This window comes from Echeneis naucrates, chromosome 2, assembly GCF_900963305.1.
Source record: "Echeneis naucrates chromosome 2, fEcheNa1.1, whole genome shotgun sequence".
In the NCBI taxonomy this organism is placed as follows: Eukaryota; Metazoa; Chordata; class Actinopteri; order Carangiformes; family Echeneidae; genus Echeneis; species Echeneis naucrates.
Window position 1 is genome coordinate 1,035,489 of NC_042512.1, and position 18,710 is coordinate 1,054,198.

Below are 18,710 nucleotides of genomic sequence, written 5' to 3' on the forward strand. Positions count from 1 at the left end.
GGACTGTGTGTGAATAGACGGATAGTTAACTGCTCACATTAATGTATCTATCAGCAATGAAGGAGAGAGTCGTCGGCCACCTCGTCATGTTTGTTGTCAATTTGTTGTCTGAATGTTAGACTGAGCAGCAGTTCTGCTTTGAGTGGCCTTTTGTTTTGATGAACGTCTACCACTGATCTACATCCTCTTTGGACCTTTACCTCACCACAGAGGTCGGTGAGCTGTTGCAGCAGGTGAAGAGAGAAACTGTCTGATGAATCCTTCTCTCTGCTCTGAGTTGGTAGGTGAGCATCTGTTTTGGGTGTTATTCTTAATCACTATCACACTGAATCAGATGGCAGAGGTTCCACTGAGATTTGAACTCAGATGACTGGATTCAAAGTCCACAGTGCTCACCATAAGATCATAAGATTTGTGTTTTATCTGTCACAGAACATCCAGCAGAAATGGAGCCATCCAGCCGAAATAGCTCAGTTGGGAGAGCGTTAGACTGAAGATCTAAAGGTCCCTGGTTCAATCCCGGGTTTCGGCATCAAAGGTGGTACCTGAGTGAGGTTCAAGCTCAGGTTTTTTTTTTACCTACATTTCCAATATTCTCCCTCCTCTTTCAACCACAGCATGAAATATTGTGAGGGTGGATGCGTCACGCTGACTGGTTGTGTGTCCAAAAGGCTGTCAAAGACGTGTGGAAGATCGCAGGATTTTTTCAGATGTTTTAATGTAGGACTCTACAGCCATTTTCCAATCATTAAAATCAAAATGTATTCTTTAATTAAATGTTCCTAAACTTCTATTAAAGGCAGCATTATTGCAGCAGTCAGCACTCTATGGTGGAGGTCATGAGAAAAAAGTGGGAGGAGGCTTTGATCTCTGTGATGTCATTAGAACCTTTGTGACATCACAGAATCAGCATCTCCTTTGATGGTTACTGATGGAACAGGAAAAGGTCAGATCCTGATATAATCTTGTGAATCCACAAGTATGCCTTTCTTTGTTTGTGTACCAACAGCCTGAGCTCTGGTTCTGACTTTGTTTTGATGAACCTCATTATTTACACACAGCACATTCAGGACATTAATGTGACAGTTTATTATATGCTAAAGAAACTTTGGTAAGAGTCATGATGATCAGCCACGTACGTTGGGGGTATTGTCAGATCCAAAATACATCCCTGTACATCAGAGTGGTGCTGTGGCTTAGTTGGTCAAAGCGCCTGTCTAGTAAACAGGAGATCCTGGGTTCAGTATCTCATTGATAAAGTTTAAGGTTGTTGAGTTAAATTCATAACAGTTTCATTAAAAGGACACAGCACTCTCTCTGACCAGTCACTTAACTGCACAGTCTTCATGTCTCCCAGCAGCTCCTTGTTGCTAAAGTCAGATGTTGTAGAAAAAAAGTACTTCTGGGTTTTCATCAGCTGTAGGTTCCAACGATCAATATTAAAGATATGACAGACAGAGTTCTTGATGTTTTCCTGTTAATCAGTGCTGCTGAAAATCTCATGTAGTGTGTATAAATAGCAGAGGATGGTTTCGATTCATCGACCTCTGAGTTATGGGCCCAGCACGCTTCTGCTGCACCACTCTGCTCAGTACGTTCAGGTCGCAGTGTCCTCTGGAGTTTTGTGTAATTTTTAACCACCACATCCACTTTGTCTCACTTCCACCTGCAGTGTATCCAATAACCACCAGGGCTCCGCTGGTTGGAAAATGGGGATGTAGCTCAGTGGGAGAGCGCATGCTTCGCATGTATGAGGCCCCGGGTTCAATCCCCGGCATCTCCAGCATTTATAATGAAGCGTAGGAAATCCTGAACTGCTCCATATTGTCCTGCTTACTCACTCAAACAAATTACTGACAACACACATACGTATGTGTGAAAGACAAACTGCTGGCCACTGATCTAAAGCTTACTTTTCACGTCATCCAGAGTTCACCCAGCCCCTCATCCACTCTGAATGGACGCAAAATGGTACCGTTTGTTTGTGCTGTACATTTTTTTATTTGTGCTGCTGCAGTTTTATCGATGTTAGACATTTTCATTTCTGGTGATGAGGTCACACAGCCCCCCATGTTCTCCAAATGGACCCAAAGTGCAGTTGTCACCAAATTTATCAAACAGTAATGTCAGATGTTTAAAAGAAATGTTATTCTTAATTGAGCTCTTCATTCTGGATATGATTAATTTAACTTTATCTTTGGGTTATGAACCCCAGACTCCCCAACTTCCTGTATTGGATATCCTTCTTCCTGGTTAAGCTACCTGTGCTACTTTGTTCTGAAAATCCGATCTCAGTATCCTTTCTGCAGAAGTCTTATATCATAACAGTGAAAACTTGAGGTTCTCCCCCAACCTGTCAATGATCTGGATAGTCTTCATGTCCCCTTCTGGTACAGCTTCAACTTTGGTTGAGGAGGTGAAACCAAGCAAAGATCCAGATAGCAGATACCAGGTCCATCCACAGCTAATGATCAGCTGAAAGCTAAAAGAAACAGTCAAAGCTCCAAACACAATAACAGTCCTGCTTCTGTTTACCAAAAGGCTCCAAAGCCCACCCAGGGACCTGCTGTGTTTAGTTCACTTGTTGCTGTATCTCCAAAGAGCTAAAGTCTTGTGGAGAATGTGGGCATCGATCCCACTACCTCTCACATGCTAAGCGAGCGCTCTACCATTTGAGCTAATTCCCCTGTACTGCCATGCTAGCATGCAAGCTAAGCTTTGGGAAAAGGCCCCTTTAACAACCTCTGAGTTCACCATCAACAGGTTTCAAAGATATTTAGAAATCATTCACGATGGCCTTAAAGGCAGATATTTAGGATAATTCTAGCTGGAATAGCAGGCTGCATCAGAAAAGTTGGTTAGGGTTACAACTAACATTTTGTAGATCAGTATCATACCATGGTTGGCTGTGCAGCGTTTGGATGTGCCAATCAGTCCGAGAAGGGTTACAGCATGTATGGATTCCCCAAGAACCATGAGGGCTGGAAAAGGTGGATGATAATGTGTGTGTGTGTGTGTGTGTGTGTGTGTGTGTGTGTGTGTGTGTGTGTGTGTGTGTGTGTGTATACAAGTACAAATGCAAATAAAGATAAGTATATGCACCATAAAGGGCCTCTGATATAATATAGAGATTGACAATTAAAAAGACGAAGCGATTTAATCATTTTACTCCTGGAGATACTTTCACAGCTACCAAAGTCGTGCGAACAAACTAGCAGACAATCGGTCACCTGCCAAGATAAAAATATATATAATCACACTGTGCACGTGCAAATAAAAAGCCGTATATGCATCATAATCATAGACCAGTAAAGGCAGGTGGAAGGAATTTCAAAAGCCTCGTCCCAGTTTCCTTCCTTAATTCTTGATGGCCCATATTCAGATACTTGAACAGGGATGCAGTTCTCTGGACACATCACATGCAGGGCTTGTCCGGCTCTCGCACCCAAAGCGAGAATCATACCCCTAGACCAACGAGCCTGTGGTGAGTGGGTCTTTTTTTTTTTTTTTTTTTTTTAGAAAAAATGTTTCTTTTCATTCTGATCTTTATTCAAGCCTTCTTTATTGACAAGAAAGACCCAACATTAAGGAGGGGTGCACCGGCCCAGGTCGGACACGGAGCAGGTCAAAGCCCCCGTGCCGCTCAGTAGTGGGATCGCGCCCGTGAATAGACGCTGTAGTTCAGCCTGAGTAAGACAGCGGGACCCAGTCTTTATGCTGCTATATATATATATATATATATATATATATATATATATATACGGCCTCGGCACGGCCTTATCCTGTATATATATATGGCTCCGGAGCCACAGGTTGCCGACCCCTGCCCTAATCTAAGTGATTTCCATGTATTCTTCATTGTGAGACAATGTCAGGGAGGGAATTAAAGTTATATAATGATACATTATATCGTCTATATCAATTTCCATGATCTGAAATTTTTTGTCAGGCTTCCTCTCTTGCCTTGTTTGCAGAAACACTGTTGCAGTGTTGCAGTTCTCCCCCGAAAGTGGAACTAAAAGTGTGTCGCTATCATCGACCTTGATAATGAAAACTGAGCACCAGTTAGTGCTCTGATCCTCTTAGATGAGTCCTGACAACATCACACAGCTCTCCCATATTTTAATGCCGTGCCAATTACAGACATTCTCCAACATGGTCTGTAGCTCTCTAAGTGGGAAACTTGCTATTTGAAAACAACCAACCGTTGTTGACAGGATTTGAACCTGCGCAGGGAAACCCCAATGGATTTCGAGTCTATCGCCATAACCACTCGGCCACAACAACTACATGAGCCGCAAGAAAAGTAGAAATACACAAAATAAAACACAAAAAACTAAAAAAGCTGAGCAGAGAGCTGTGGACTTTTGAAGGTGCTGTGTTCAGGTGACAGTCTCCTCTGGAATTGAGGGTTCAAATACCACTCCTGACAGTCTGTGCTGTTACCCAGCTTCTTTGTCTGAGGGCCTTCTGGGAAAGATCTTTGTTGTGCTTTAAGTCACATCTGTCCTCATTCAGCTGATTCCTCAATTAACTGTTAGTACAAACTGTTTGTAAATGTTAGCACCTTGAAACTTCCGACATAGCTTTTTATCTCTCATTTCAGCATTAAGAAGCAATGTCTATGGCATTCAAACATTCTGTGTGTGAAACAACTGGTGGAGAAGGTGAATCAACCTGAGAGAAATGAGGAGAGATGGGGGGCTCAGTCGCAGAATCATTTTCGATAGTTAAATTGTTTATTACAGATCGTAGTTCAATTACAACATTCATTACAGCTTCAGGATGATTCAACTCATCTATAGCGAAGTTTATTGCAAGAAAAGGGTCGTCTGAAAAACTCCTGCAGTCGTCATTACCTTTTTGTTCCATGTCACACTTTTTCTTTTTTAAACTCAAACCACATTAAAACATCATATCCCCATACGCCTGTGCATACAACCTGTCAAGGAATCTATGGAGGTGTCTGCACGGAATCCTCCTGTGGTTTGGTGATCGAGCAGTTTGGTGATCTTCTGTAGGATGGCGACCTGTTTCTTCTGTATCGCTGTCTCCTCTTCTTCCTATAGTCTGGGAAAAAAAACTGCTAAAGCTACCACACCATGCAGGGGATGTAGCTCAGTGGGAGAGCGCATGCTTTGCATGTATGAGGCCCCGGGTTCAATCCCCGGCATCTCCAGCATGGAACACAGGAAGTACTTATCTTGTCTTTGATTTTTACGAGAGCAGAGGAGTAACTTATGAAGGAAGCTCAACAGAGCCGGGCTTTGTTTGGGTGAGCAGGCTCGACAAAGTCGAAAGCTCCAACCAGAGATAACGAGTATCACGATGGTGGTTATCAACTTGGTTTGTCCACCCAGGCTTTCCTCAGCAGGCTCTGTGCGTGTTCACATAAAAAGGGCTGTTTACAGGGACCTTTAGATTTTCAGTCCAACGTTCTCCCAACTGAGTTGGTATCTTGTTGAAGCACCTCTGGTGCAAAAAAGATTCTGTCATGCCATGTCACATCAAAGACTCCTCCCAATTTTTCTCATGACCTCCACCGTAAGGTGCACATTCACCTCACTTTAGTCTGTCCATGTTGCAGCCTGCTGTTCTTGGCTGAATAATCCTAAACGTCAGACTTTAGATCCATCTTGAACTATCGCTAAATATCCTTGAAACCTGTTTAAGGTTAATTCAAACGTTATCTGGATGTACTGTATCCGTGGTTATGGCAACAACAGAAGGCCAAAATAAGTAAGAAGAAAAGAAAAGAAGCAACAACAAAACTGGAACTAATTTTCACTGCTATGCAGATGAGCCCCACAACCTCTCACATGCTAAGCGCTCTACCATTTGAGCTAATTCCCCTGGGCTGTCATGCAAGCTAAGCTTTGGAAAAAAAAAAAAGTGAATAGATCGAACGATGCAGACTGGGTACTCGGCACTAAAACAACATTTGAAATTTGCTTTACTTCCACTGCTAAGGAAAGCTGCTGGGAGTTAAAACAAGCAAGGTTAATACTGTACTGAAGATCTTCCCTCTTCAGCTAGTGCAGCTTCAGTATGGCATTGTTACTATTGTAATGATGTCATCTTCAAATACAACAAACTTTGGAGATCAATGAAAGACAGGAAATGCCTTTGATCTCCAATGACGTCACACAGTCTCGTTGTGGAGTTATTAGTTGTTGATGTTGTTCTGTAAAAATCTTCATAACATTCATTCTGCCAGCCTCTGATGAGGAAACAGAAAAGGAGATGCTAGCTTTGATAGCACAGTGTCACCTTGCAGTTAGCTGTGTATGAGGCAGCTGAGCTGCAGACCAGCTTACATCTGAATCACATGTGATTTTGGAAATTCTTCAAAGCAGCTTCAAAGGAGGAGTTTCATTCTGTAAGTATTGTGACATCATCAGGTGACATCATCAGGTGACATCATCAGGTGATGTATCAAAGGCAGCAGCTCTTCAGACACACAAGTGACACACAACTGTGAGGAGCACAAGTGTTGACCTCTCGCACCCTACACATTCAAACCCCAGCAGTGCTGTGGTTCATACTTTACAGTATGTTTTCAGTCAGACCTGCTGATCTGCAGTGATGGGCTGTGTGTGCCCCCTGCCAAACACTGCATGTTTTCACATGGGGGTGGGGGGGTTGAAATTACAAAGGGAGAAAGAAAAGACAGAGGGAGGCTTGTCACTGTAAATTACTGTGATGAGTGCTGATTCTCTCAAATAAGAATATGTTTAAACCAAATCAATTAAACGGCTTTGCTTTGTCCAGACACCCAAACATTTGGACACACCTTTCTGACAGGCTGTCATTAGTCTTACTAAAGTTTTCCGAGAGTGAAAAGCAGTTAATCACCAAATTTCCTTCTGCTGAACAAAGCTGTAATAAAGGAAGTGATGAGCAGGAACTCCACTGAGAGCGAAGCACTGCAGGATGTCTTGTAGCCAACAACAGAAGTGCCACTGCACCACTCTGCTGCTCAACTCTCAGTATTATAGATATGATAGACAACATTCTCCGTGTTTTCCTGTTAATCAGTGCTGCTGATAAACTCATGTCTCATGATGGGACATCCAGTGTGTTTAAATAGCAGAGGATGGTTTCGATCCATCGACCTGTGTGTTATGGGCTCAGCACGCTTCCACTGCGCCACTCTGCTCACTATGTTCAAGTTGCAATGTCCTCTGGAGTTTTGTGTCATTTTTAACCACCACATCCACTTTCTGTCAAAGTGGGTGTGGTGGTTAAAAAGTACTGAGATTTCCACCTGCAGTGTATCAAATGACCACGAGGGGGCAGCTTGGAAAATGAAGTCAGATCTTATTGAAGAGCATCAGACTTTTAATCTGAGGATCCAGGGTTCAAGTCCCTGTTCAGGTGCTGCAGCTTCTTCCCAATGGCTGTTTTTTTGTCATCACATGTGTTGTTGGGTTTATGACGAGGTGGCCGAGTGGTGAAGGCGATGGACTGCTAATCCATTGTGCTCTGCACGCGTGGGTTCGAATCCCGTTGGTGTTCTGCTGGCTTTAGTCTGTCTGAGTTGTACCCTGCTGTTGAGCAGATTAAAATGTGGTCATTGCCCTTTTTTAACAGGAGACAAACTTTGTTAAGAGTCATGATGGTCACTACACTACAGAAACTGCATGCACTCATTCATTTGAAGCGAACGTGAGAGTGTGTAACGTATGAAAGTGGAAGAGGACGTCTCCACATGCACACTTGTTCTTCGTGTTTTCACTTAATGTTAAAGTAAAAAAATCAAATTTAAATTCATCCAAGTGTAATTAGTTGTTATGTAATACATATTATATACATAAAACAACTTTGTCCCCAAACACACCTAACAGCAGTAGAGGTGAAAGAAAAGACATTTCTGTCAGAAGTGGGATTCGAACCCAAAGAGGATGTACATCAGTGGTAGATGCTCATTGGTCCATTGTTGTAAAGCAGATTCCCATACCGGGAGTCGAACCCGGGCCGCCTGGGTGAAAACCAGGAATCCTGACCGCTAGACCATATGGGATTCGAAGACACTGGATTTAGGCGGCAGTCTCTTCAGAGGCGTGGGTTCGAATCCCACCACTGCCAGTTTGCCCCAGCTGTGCGGTACGCTCGCCCACTGAGCTACATCCCCTGCATGGTGTAGTAGCTTTAGCAGCTTGACGGGACTCCATTGATGATGGCTTTTATCGAGGTTGTGCATGTGCGCAACTCAAGGTGAACATACTCAGAGTTGATTGAACCAACTAAGATCAGCTGTTCTGGAACCAGATACTTAGAGTTTCTCATCTCAGAGTAAGTCAACTCAGAGTTCAGGGATAGACTCAAAGTTCGTTGAAACTCCTACCTGAAATACCCCCCAGGTGCATGATGACAGATTTATGTTCTGGGGTCAATCACCTGTATTTTTCAGTAAAAACATTTTCCCTGACCGGGAATCGAACCCGGGCCGCGGCGGTGAGAGCGCCGAATCCTAGCCACTAGACCACCAGGGAGTGTGGGGGCGCCAAATGTTGTAGTGTATGATCAATGCTTTGTGTGAGCTTTTTTTTTGATGACTGAAATGTTCTCCCCCTCAGAACATTTTAAATTCCACAAATCTCCTGCTGTACAAGGCTCGTTCGTCAGTGTGTAGTGGGTTCGAGCTTTGTTCACTGGGTAGTGTGGCCGAGCGGTCCAAGGTGCTGGCATAAGGCTCCAGTCTCTTCGGAGGCGTGGGTTCGAATCCCACAACTACCAGTTTGCTTCTTGTCAATGAAAACTAATCAGCTAATTCAGGCATTTTTTGTCTCCCTGTGAACAAAAGTTATAGAAGCCAGTGAAAGACGATACCAACACCAGGTGGGCTGAAATGAGAAACATCACAGTCAACCAGAGTTCGTGCTTGCGTATGAATACATGTAGGTTTGGCAGGGGGCACCCAAATTTGAACTGAATGAAATAATTTATATCTGTGAAAAAAATCCCATTTGTAAAAGATGCCACGCAGTAATTGCATATGATTGGATACTTCAAGGACTTAAAATGGTGTAATGGTTAGCACTGTGTACTTTGAATCCACTGATCTGAGTTCAGCTCTCAGTGGAACCTCTGCCATCTGATTTAGTGTGAGAGGGATTGAGAATAACCTTCACCTATATAACATGTGAATAACATGCACCCACCACCCAAAACAGAGAGGAGGCTTCATCAGATGGTTTCTCTTTTCCCCTTCTGCAGCAGCTCAGAGCCTCTGTGGTCAGGTAAAGATCCAAAGAGGAATAAATGGTCAAATGACCTCCTGTGTGGAGAAACTGTCAGAGTTTGGATGAAAGATACACTGTTTGGTTCTGAGCTGATCATCAATAGTCACATCATCAGGTGACGAATCAAACCTTTAAGGAAATGACACACAACATTTGTCTTCATGTTGCCCATAATGTCATATGTGTGTCATTGTCATGTAGTGAAGCTGGCAGAATGATGTGGTAGTGTGGCTGAGCGAGTACAATCTTGAAGTGTCTTGAAGTCTTGAAGCTCAGGTAAGAACTCTACAATTGTTTGTTTTCTGTTTGCACGTTAAACTGTTCTTAAACAACATTGAATACACATGATTAGCAGAGTTCTCCTTGGAAACTTAAGTTTGTTACATCTAACTCAGCTACGTTAGACAAGTCAGACTCCTTGTCCATTAGGCCACGTGGTCACTGGGCCATGGTCTCATTGTCAGAATCAGTCAGTTCTTTCTCTTGGCATGATAACACTGTGAGAGCTGTGCATTTGAAGCCTTCACTGTGGGACTTTGGAGAAGTGGATGGTGAACAGAACATCCAGCATCAGTGGGCTCAGCCAGCAGAAATAGCTCAGTTGGGAGAGCGTTAGACTGAAGATCTAAAGGTCCCTGGTTCAGTCCCGGGTTTCGGCATCGGAAGTGGTATGAGTGAGGTTCAAGCTCAGGTTTCTTTGACCTACATTTCCAATGTTCTCCCTCCTCTTTCAACCACACCATGAAATATTGTGAGGTTGAATGCTGCACGCTGACTGGTTGTGTGTCCAAATGGCTTCAAAGACATCTTTCTGCCATTCACTCCTCCAAACCTTTGGACACAGCTTTGAGCTGTCTCACAGGTGTAACCTACAGCTGTGAAAACCCCAAAGTAGTTTGTTTCTACAACATCTGACCTGAGCAACAAGGAAGTGCTGGGATTTATTGAATTTATTGTATTATTTGAATTTGACATCTCGGAGAGACTCGGAGTAGAACAGCTGCTCCTTTCTGATGCTCCACTGACTGAGCTACAGATGATTCAGTCACAGCTGAGTTGTCTTTAGTCCAACAACTGCTGTCCATTCCTACCACAGGGAGCCACAGGCTTTAGAGTTTTCAGTCCTAACTCCTTTATTGTGAAAAAGTGTAATTCACATTTTATACAGATTTTTCATCCACTTTGGAAGAGTTTGGATCACAAATTTTGCAAAAGCCTTTCTTCGTCAGGAGCTGGATTCGAACCCACGTCTCCATTCAGAGACCAGAACACCCTTTAGTGCAGGAAGGAGTTAACCTTGAGTCTGGCGCCTTAGACCACTCAGCCATCCTGACAAACAGAGTGTTCATTGAATTTGAATTACTTCCATATGACAAGTGGAGATATGCTACGCTCTACTCTGCATTGCCATCATATTGGAGGTGGGTTTGGCTGTGCAGTAAGCATTGGTGGTTCAGTGGTAGAATTCTCGCCTCCCATGCGAGAGGCCGGGGTTCAATTCCTGGCCAATGCAATGGCCACTGCTCTCCATGAAAAGCAGCAGTCAGCACTGCCTGAATACAACAGTGGTCAGGGCTGTATGTTTATACTGAAACACTGACAGCTCTCCTCCTTCTCACTCTTTTACTTACTCTGGGTTCCAGCCCTCGTTGGTGCAGCAGGCAGTGTGTCAGTCTCATGAAGTTCCACTTCCAGGCCATGGAAGCAACAATGAGAAGTCATTTCCACTGTGTGCTGTACAAGACGGAGAAACAACAAGTTAAAGGTTTCTGCATCGCTGTTCAGTCAGATCAACAGCAGGCTGCCATCCACAGTTCATCACTTTTATTTTCATTCCTTCTTCAAATCTTTATTTTTATCATTTAATATCTTTTGCTGTGTTTGAGCTCCTTAACGCTTTGAGCTACAGAAAGAACAGGAGCTGTCGCAACACACAAGCATTTCAAAATAAAAGCCGATTTAGATTATTTTATTTCTATCTTTAGCTCAGATGTAGGCAAAACACAACACTGTCGTCGAGAAGGATCTTTTCCACTTCGGTGACTCAAAGTGACGGTGGCCACTGGAGAATCCAGCGTCTTGGACCGCTCGGCTACACCACCACATACATCTGCTAGCTTCACTGCACTAATGCCACATGTCTCACATTTTGTGTCTCCTCAAAGCTGCGTCCAAAGGATAGGAGGAGAGAATACCAGAAAGATGTCCTTGAAGCATCCTGGACACACAACCAGTCAGCGTGCAGCATCCAACCTCACAAACTCTCAAACTATATTTCATGGTTCTGGTGAAACCAAAGTCGAGGAAAAGGACAGCACAACTGTACGAACATCAGCATGTCGTGTTCATGGAACAGACCCTGGCTTCAGGTTTGTAGACAGATTAAATCTGTTCTCCAAAGAACGGAAAAATGATGAGACAGGCAACAGGCAATGTGTTGCACTGATGGTGAGAGTTGAATAGCAGCCTCGTCAAACCAACTGACTACAGAGGTGATGCCCCCTTGTTGCGAAAATCAGGGATTGACTTCAAATATCCAAAATTAACTGAAAAACGGCTCTGCTGTCACAATAAACACATCAAAACTGAAACAATTAAACTGTATAGTGTGAGCACATATTCATGGGTGTCACAAGATACTTGATGTCCTCACGTATGAATGAATGTTTCACTGATGCAGATTTTTTTTTTTTTTTGACATTCTGTTGGTTCCTGTTTTCTGCTCAAGTGATATTTTTATGAGCTCTCTTCGGTACCAGAGCATCCCTGTGACCTTACTGTGACCTGTGGATCTCATTTCTGCCAGCCAGAGTCTGTTATTAAAGATAAAATCTGAAAACATTCATGGAATACATAGAAAACAGCATCACAGAGTGACAAATATTGTTAGAACTTTATAGCAAAGTATGTCACAATAAGTAGAAAATATGTTGATAGACCGACAGCATAGGTCTCACTTTGAGCGATGATTTAGAAAATAATGCTCAAATATAATTCATTTTCACAAAACTACAATGGATCACCGTTTAGTTCTGATAAATGACTTTGATAAAGTGAGTAACTTACAGGTTTAATCCATTTTCAGTTTATATTATTTTCATATCACAGCATATTTTAGGCATAATACAACAAATTGTCACATAATTTCTGATTGCAAATAAAAAAAACAAAAAACAAAAACACATGTTTCTATAAAGATGAATTAGCAGAACAAAAGTCAACATTTTTTATGCGTTTTATTGAAATTCGTTGACAAAACCTTTTTTTCTGGTATATATGTCACTGACTCAAACACAAATGAGTGAGGACAAAAAACAACAAAGCAAAAGTAAAAACAAATTACCAAACATGTTACAGTTTACTTTTGGTCAACCAGCAAAGATCCTGCAGTCACCTGCTTCGGTCTTTCTCTTCTTACCATTTGTCACAACCAAACGGTTTCCCCTCTGTATGGGCCTCCATGTGAAATTTCAGGTTTCGCCTTAGTTTAAATTTTTTCCCACAAATATCACAGCTGAAGGGTTTCTCTTCTGTGTGGACTACCATGTGTACTTTAAGGATTTTCTGTAGTTTAAACCTTTTCCCACAAACATCACAGATGAAGGGTCTCTCTCCTGTGTGGACTACCATGTGTGCTTTAAGGATTTTCTGTAGTTTAAACCTTTTCCCACAAACATCACAGCTGAAGAGTTTCTCTTCTGTGTGGACTACCATGTGTGCTTTAAGGATTTTCTGTAGTTTAAACCTTTTCCCACAAACATCACAGCTGAAGGGTCTCTCTCCTGTGTGGACTACCTTGTGAATCTTCAGATCCCACTTTTTTTTAAACGTTTCCCCACACTCAGGGCAGCTGAATGGTTTTTCATTGCTGTCACATTTTCTAACATTTGCATCACCTTCATGTATTTTCACATCTGACTGGGCCACTCTGGTTTCATTAGAATCATTCTCACTGATTTCAGTATCAGAGGAGTCTGAGACCTCTTCCTCTGGATCTGGATCTGGTTGAAGAGGACTCTGTGGATCACAGCTCCTGGCCGGTTCATTCATCTCTTCATCCTCACTCTTCACCTGAAACGGCCTCACAGGGTTCCTGGTCTCCTCCAGTCCTGGTACCTGGTCCTCCTCCTGTTCCTGTTTAAGGACTGGACTCTCTGAATCCTCCGGATCCGGACTGGAGGGGAACTCAGTAGGAACCTCTTTTTTCACCATCAGCTGCTGAACATCTGGAGGAAACGATTCAATCATGAATCCTCTTTATTAGCTACAATATGAACACAGTTATTCCACCAGCTGCTTCATTCTACATCTGCCAAATACAGTCCTCAGCCTTTGTCACTCATAAAAACAACCGACCCGTTTTGTGGATCAGGACTCGGGGCTGCAGCAGCTCCAGCTGGCTCCTCTGCCGGTCGATCTCCTGCCTGAAGCCCGAAGCCTCCTCCTCATATCCGGCTACCATTCTGTCCACGGCCGCTAAGATCTCCCGGCAGGCGGCGGCGAGTCTGTCGGTGACAAAACCCCGCAGGACTTCTGCTGTGGACATTTTACCTTGTTCACCTTTCAGCTGAGGGACAAAAGACCATCAGTCCTGTTTGTGTGCAGCAAATATACGGATATTATCAGTATGAGACACTTTATCAAAACATTTGCTATATTATTTTTTTAAACATTGATTCAATGTGGTCCTTAACCTGCAATTTGCCCTTTAAGGTAACATTTGTGACTTTCTAACTACTTTCTTAACCCTCCACCCTCCATATCATTGATAAAACTTGCTGACTTGTGATTGACCTCTGAAATCACCAACATTACCCCAACTAATAGCACTTACTGCTCTCAGAACAGAAATATGCGCTTCAGTTGGGGAAACGTTGGTGACAAATGCATTAATTCAGCTGATCTGACGAAATGTATTAATTTTTGTCCAAATTCCATCCAGGACAACCCCAAAGAGAAGCACTTGTACAACAGGAAGTCTTCCGTCTTTTTATTTGAAATGATCATTGTTGCATTCTAAGAAGAAGTTGTTGTCTTTGTCAGTCAGCACTGCTCCAACAAGTAGCACTTACTGAATTCAACAGTCAAGTCAGTGCTCAAGTTAAGGTAACATTTGTGACTTTCAAACTACTTTATTTGCCCCCAATTGATTAATTGATAAAACTTGTTGTCCTGGTGATTGAATAAAAGAAGGAATTGCATTCCTCATCTTTTTTGTCCAATTTCCAACCAGGACAACCCCAAAGAGAAGCACTTGTACAACAGGAAGTCTTCCGTCTTTTTATTTGAAATGATCAGTATTGTATTCTAAGAAGATGTTGTTGTCTTTGTCAGTCAGCACTGCTCCAACAAGTAGCACTTACTGAATTCAACAGTCAAGTCAGTGCTCAAGTTAAGGTAACATTTGTGACTTTCAGACTACTTTCTCAACCCCCAATTGATAAAATGATAAAACTTGTTGTACTGGTGATTGAATAAAAGACAGAATTGCATTCCTCATTTTTTTTTGTCCAATTTCAAACCAGGACAACCCCAAAGAGAAGCACTTATGCACAAAGACTTCATGAGTGTCTCTGATTGGAGTGATCCGAGTTAGATCTGAAGAAAACATGGCTCCAAGACTTACTGTTGTTTTTGTCAATTAACACTGAAAGTGGAAAAAGAGAGCAATTGAATTGGCTAAGTCACATTAAGCTTTCATTTTTACCTCACTTAGGATCTTCTCCTCAAGAGTCTTTGCATTAACTTCCCAGTCGTGTCCAATGGACTCCCTTTCAGGCTTTTACCTGAATTTATCTTATACCTGAATGAAACCACTCCCACAGCTGCCTGTTTACTTAGTTTGGGCGGTTTCAATGGTCTTGGTAATGGTTTGTAATGAAGAACACATTTAGTCCATCAGGAACAGACAACGATCCTCTTAAATTCATGAGGACTGTTAGCATATGATGAGAGGACAGCTAACTGCAGTGATTAGGGATTAGGGTTGTGTTGTTGCAGCTGATCTGTACAAATCTATTTAAAATAGCAGACCATCTTAATTTTTCACAGAATTTCTGAGCAGGACAACCCCAAAGAAAATCATTTATGTAGAAAGGAATAGCTGCAGCTGTCTGAGTTAGAGCCTCAGATATGGCTTTCTGTTGTTTTTGTCTGTTAACAAGTAGAGCTTAGTTCACACATTTCCACCAATACATTGATAAAACATGTTATCCTGCTGACTGATTCAGAGGAAAGAACTTCTGAAATCACCAACACTGCCCAACAAACAGCACTTACTGCTCCCAGAACACAACTCTGTGCTTTGGTTATGGTGATCTTAAGGACAGGTTCATACTTTTAGCTGAGCTCAACAAATCCATTCAAAATGTCAATCTGCATAGATTTAGTTGAAATTCCAACAAGGACACATCCAAAGGGACGTACTCACTGAAGGTGAGTAAGAAGGATATCCAATACATTAAGTTGGAGAGTCTGGGGTTCATAGCCCAAAGATAAAGTTAAATTAATCATATCCAGAATGAAGAGCTCAATTAAGAATAACATTTCTGTGATGGTAGCCACTGGTGGAACACTATATTCATAACAGTTTAAGATTTAAATAAACAATTCCAGATTATAATACATAGTGGCAGTGCTTGGGATTCAAACCCACGCCTCTTAAGAGATTGGCGCCTTAATCCAGCACCTTGGACCGCTCGGCCACACTACCACTGTATGACTGTCTAAATTCATGCTGGATGTTCACCACCCACTTCTCCAAAGTCCAACAGTGAAGGTTTCAAATCCAGTTCAGTCCAAATAGTTCCAGTTTTGTTGTTGCCTTGCTCCTAATGTTAGATGTTTCCTAATGTTTGCACATGGAAAATACAAACTACACCTGACAGCAGTAGAGGTGAAAGAAAAGCAGCTTCTGTCAGAAGTGGGATTCAAACCCACGCATCAAGGGGAGAACGCAGAAAGATGAGCACACACACACTGAATGTTTCTTTACATTATGAGACATGACCTTTAGCTGGAAAATGTCTCATGAAAGACACATGTGAAGTCATGCAAATTTTGAGCCTCTGTGCGATCTAATCAGGAAATCTTTGCGTACTCACGTTGATGGGCTAATTTTTCAGCAAATTTTTTGGGAAACTTTTGAGCTTTTGTGGTTGAGTAATTGTGGTCGCCTGAACACTCTGGCTTCATGTTGCTTCCCTTTGGATGGATGCAGACAAAGTTCCATGACTGTGAATAATGTAGAGAAATGACTAACCTTCCTCTGGCAAAAGGTAAACTGCAATGGCCGGGAATCGAGCCCGGGTCAACTGCTTGGAAGGCAGCTATGCTCACCACTATACCACCATTGCATGTGAAGGGGCAAACTCACAGTCCTTTTTTAATGAAACTGGTTATGGGAACTCACATGGCTGGATTTATGACCGAACATTATCCACACTTTAAATGAATCAAAGGAAACTCATCATCCCTCAACAGAGGCCTCAGATATGTCTTTCCTTCTTTCATCCTCTGGTGGAGGCCACTAGAGGTGAAAAAAATTCAAAATGCCAATTCCAAAAGAGACAATATTTCTTCCTTGCTAAGCGTCACACCATGGAACCACAAGGATGCAGCTGAGGGTCTGCTGATGGTGTCCTGAGGTGACAGCAGTTTGTGGTCTGTAATATAATACAGACTGGAGTATAACAGACTGTCACTTATTTAGTTACCTGTTTTGTCTCAGCAAGAATTTGGTTCAGGTGCCATCAGAGGAAATGACATGATGAACAGCAAACAATGTTTGTTGCAAGGATCATCTGACTCAGTGATGCTGTTGGATGCTTATAGGGCCGCCGTTCTTAAAGTGTGGGCTCCACCCCACTGGTGGGGAATAGAGACAAACAAATTTATGCAGTCATGGATTTGATCATACTGTGATAAATGACATTCTCATTCAGCTGTGTTTTATATTGCAAGCAGCACTGAGTTTCTAACATTCAGGAATTGAAATGGGGTTTAAACAAAGAACATCCCTGGGTGGGCTTGAACCACCATCCTTTCAGATAACAGCCAAACACGCTGACCGATTGCACCACAGAGACACTCACTTAGGATCTTCTCCTCAAGAGTCTATGCAGCAACTTCCCAGTTGTGTCACCGTTTGAATGGAGTCCCTTTCAGGCTTTTACCTGAATTTATCTTATACCTGAATTAAACCACTCCCACAGCTGCCTGTCTGCTTTGTTTGGGCGGTTTCAATGGTCTTGGAAGGTAATTAGTAGCGATGGGATTCAAACCGACACTTTGAAGAGACCGCAGAATGAATGCAGCACCTTGGACTGCTTGGCCAAACTACCACCTTCACAGCAGTAATGACACCCATGTCACATTATGAGAAACCTGGATGCTGTGTCCAAAGGTTTGGAGGAGAGAATGGCAGAAAGATGTCTTTGAAGCCTTTTGGACACACAACCAGTCAGCGTGAAATATCAGAGTGTTAGACGAGACTGAGTGACCCTGCAGGATAATGTGGAGCGGTAATTGAGGGATCAGAGTGTTGGAGAGCAGAACTCTTTCACTGTTTGGTTCTGAGCTGATCATTAATAATCAATCAATGAATGATCAATAATGTGTTTACATCTGACTCACTTGTGATTTTGGAAATTCTTTGAAGCAGCTTCAAAGGAGGAGTTTCATTCTGAGTATTGTGACATCATCAGGTGATGTATCAAAGGCAGCAGGTCTTCAGACTCACATCACAATAAGTTTTGTGTCTTATTTTGCTCCATTTGGTGGAAGCTGTGAACAGCAGGATTCAGGGGGAAGTGACCTCACAGTAAACATTGGAACTAAACACAGGAAGTAAGCTACAGGAAAGTAGATCCCCATATGTTCCTTTTGGCAATGGTCTGTTCCCCTGAGGTTAGTCTGCGCTGTGCAGAGTGCCCCCGACGTGCCCGGGGTCCTTTGGGTGCTCCACCTGTTCCAGGCCTCGTTGGCGCAGTAGGCAGCGCGTCAGTCTCATAATCTGAAGGTTGTGAGTTTGAGCCTCACACAGGGCACAGTTTTAGTTAATAATGAGTAGTTAGTGGTTTAAACCTCAAATCCTTGAACACTGCCTGGTTAACATGTTTCGGTGATATTAGACTTCTATGGACCTTTTCACTGCTCCGCATAGACAAGTATAAAGAATCACTTAACAGCTGTCATCTCACTATTTTCCAGTTTCAAGGCACAACAGCAGCATCCAGCTTCTCTGTCAGAGAGTTGTGAACTTCTGTCTCTGTATCTACAGATCAATTCATTTCTCTCCACTTCAGAGCACCAGAAGTCAGCTCAGTCAGCTGATCAGCTGTGAGAGCTGGATGCTCCTGAATCAGCAGGAGACATTTTACAGCAAGCCAACATCCTGTTTTCTACTTTTGGACTGAAACGGACAGGACAGTGATTTTTCATCGGAAATGTCTTGCGGGCTGACCC

The 18,710-nt window shown here is 42.7% G+C and overlaps 10 non-coding genes across 10 annotated transcripts; 5 read left to right on the forward strand and 5 right to left on the reverse strand.

The window, feature by feature from the left end:
* The first annotated feature begins 459 nt into the window (after nucleotides 1-459).
* Nucleotides 460-532, forward strand: trnaf-gaa (transfer RNA phenylalanine (anticodon GAA)). Its single transcript has one exon. It is a non-coding gene; the product is annotated as a tRNA-Phe (tRNA).
* A 1,179-nt stretch (nucleotides 533-1,711) lies between these two features.
* On the forward strand, nucleotides 1,712-1,783 carry trnaa-cgc (transfer RNA alanine (anticodon CGC)). Its single transcript has one exon. It is a non-coding gene; the product is annotated as a tRNA-Ala (tRNA).
* Nucleotides 1,784-2,614: 831 nt separating this feature from the next.
* Nucleotides 2,615-2,687, reverse strand: trnaa-agc (transfer RNA alanine (anticodon AGC)). The gene has a single exon. It is a non-coding gene; the product is annotated as a tRNA-Ala (tRNA).
* A 1,518-nt stretch (nucleotides 2,688-4,205) lies between these two features.
* On the reverse strand, nucleotides 4,206-4,287 carry trnas-cga (transfer RNA serine (anticodon CGA)). The gene has a single exon. It is a non-coding gene; the product is annotated as a tRNA-Ser (tRNA).
* An 820-nt stretch (nucleotides 4,288-5,107) lies between these two features.
* trnaa-ugc (transfer RNA alanine (anticodon UGC)) lies at nucleotides 5,108-5,179 on the forward strand. Its single transcript has one exon. It is a non-coding gene; the product is annotated as a tRNA-Ala (tRNA).
* Nucleotides 5,180-7,951: 2,772 nt separating this feature from the next.
* On the reverse strand, nucleotides 7,952-8,023 carry trnae-uuc (transfer RNA glutamic acid (anticodon UUC)). The gene has a single exon. It is a non-coding gene; the product is annotated as a tRNA-Glu (tRNA).
* Nucleotides 8,024-8,423: 400 nt separating this feature from the next.
* Nucleotides 8,424-8,495, reverse strand: trnae-cuc (transfer RNA glutamic acid (anticodon CUC)). Its single transcript has one exon. It is a non-coding gene; the product is annotated as a tRNA-Glu (tRNA).
* Nucleotides 8,496-9,831: 1,336 nt separating this feature from the next.
* On the forward strand, nucleotides 9,832-9,904 carry trnaf-gaa (transfer RNA phenylalanine (anticodon GAA)). Its single transcript has one exon. It is a non-coding gene; the product is annotated as a tRNA-Phe (tRNA).
* A 783-nt stretch (nucleotides 9,905-10,687) lies between these two features.
* trnag-ccc (transfer RNA glycine (anticodon CCC)) lies at nucleotides 10,688-10,758 on the forward strand. The gene has a single exon. It is a non-coding gene; the product is annotated as a tRNA-Gly (tRNA).
* A 5,770-nt stretch (nucleotides 10,759-16,528) lies between these two features.
* On the reverse strand, nucleotides 16,529-16,600 carry trnag-ucc (transfer RNA glycine (anticodon UCC)). The gene has a single exon. It is a non-coding gene; the product is annotated as a tRNA-Gly (tRNA).
* Nucleotides 16,601-18,710: the final 2,110 nt, after the last annotated feature.